This window comes from Leptodactylus fuscus, chromosome 1 (genome assembly GCF_031893055.1).
Source record: "Leptodactylus fuscus isolate aLepFus1 chromosome 1, aLepFus1.hap2, whole genome shotgun sequence".
Taxonomy (NCBI): domain Eukaryota; kingdom Metazoa; phylum Chordata; class Amphibia; order Anura; family Leptodactylidae; genus Leptodactylus; species Leptodactylus fuscus.
The window spans coordinates 329,168,043-329,169,731 of NC_134265.1; positions in this window are offsets into that span (position 1 = coordinate 329,168,043).

The window sequence follows — 1,689 nt, forward strand, 5'->3', positions numbered from 1 at the left end:
GATTTTATTTTTATTTTTTTTCTTCATTAAACTTCTTGAAGGAAATGAAGGAGTATTGTGTTCCGTCTGATTTACTAATAGGCGGGAGTTTTTGTTCTTCCTGTGATTCATTATGTAGTTTGTTTGTTATTTTACTTTTTATTCTTTTTTTTTGGTCTTTTTTTTTTTTTTCGCAAACACAACAAAGATAAAAGCAATCTAAGCACAATAGAATGGCTATGACGGGTTTTATTGTAATTAGAATCTTATGATTTAATTGCTTTTGGTTGATGTTCGGGGGTAAAGTGAGTGGCGTATGTAAAAGTCTAATGTCAGCTGTCAAGAACAAAAGGTGCGGGGTAAATTATAGCGTACGGTAACGCTGCGTGAAATCGCATTTCCGTAATTAGGCTGGTGACTAGAACACTATGGAATAATTTGAGCGTTTAACCTTCGTTTCACATTGACGCAAGTTTTTCTGTACTGTACGTCTTACATCAACCCTTCCAGGGAACTCAATCAGGTTGTCTATTATGTAGAGTACCTGCCTGGGAATCTAGATCACTCGTGTTACTAGACAGGTTCTGCGTTGTAATGGTGCACACAGTACTCTTAACTCTCAGGCTGGAGGAACAAAGAATTTTTGTTGCTTTTTTTTAATGCAGATTTTCAAGCCAAAGCCGGACATAGGTTATTGTGAAGGACCTATACTGCGCCTTTTGTCTGAATCCACTCATTGGCTACTCCAAAATGTGCAGGACGTCCTTAGGCCATGTGTTGTTTCTCATAGCAGGGCTTCCAACTGGTATTTTTCAGCAGGATAATGCTCTCCCACACATAGGAAGGATTTCCCAGGATTGTCACCACCAGATTACAACACTTCCTTACCTCCTTGGCCTGCCAGGTCACCAAATTTATCATCAATATAACATTTACGGGGACCTTCTGGGATGTGAACTTCAGCAACCTACGAGTGTGCAGGATCGACAGACGCAACTGTGGTACAGGATACCATACAGAACCTGTTTACCTCCATGCCCAACTGTGTCTCATCTCGAATCCAGGTTAGAGATGGCCCAGCAGGTTACTAGAGTCTTCTTACAATAGGTTAGGCCTCGTTCACATCTGCATTCAGTTTGGGGAGTCCGCATGAGGACTCCCCTGAACAGAATACCGAACGCAACTGCGAGCGGTGTGCCAGTGAAAGCACACGGATCCCATGGACTATAATGAGGTCCGTGTGCTTGCCGCCAGATCTCTGTAGGGATCATGCGGACAGGAAAGTAATTCACAATCTACTTTCCTGTCCGCATGATTTGTGCAGGAAGCGTGTGGCAAGCACATGGATCTCATTATAGTCTATGGGGTCTATGTGCTTTACTGCACAGCGCTTGAAGTTGCGTTTGGTACTCCATTCGGGGGGTCCCCATGTGGACTCCCCAAACCAAATACCGAACGCAGATGTGAACAAAGAGTCACTTGTATTCTCCTTTATGAGTCCCCTTGTTGATGGCGCCTGTCTCTACGCATTCTAGCACTGACCATACAACTTAGATGGTGTCAGACTGCTTTGTAACTGGGTGTTCTTGGTGTGCATTGGTTAGTACCTGCCAAAAATGTTGCCTATTTGGTAAATTGGACATAATGGTATCATTTAATATTCCATACTGGAATATTTTACAGCGTACTGGGAAGCTGTAAAAAATAAAT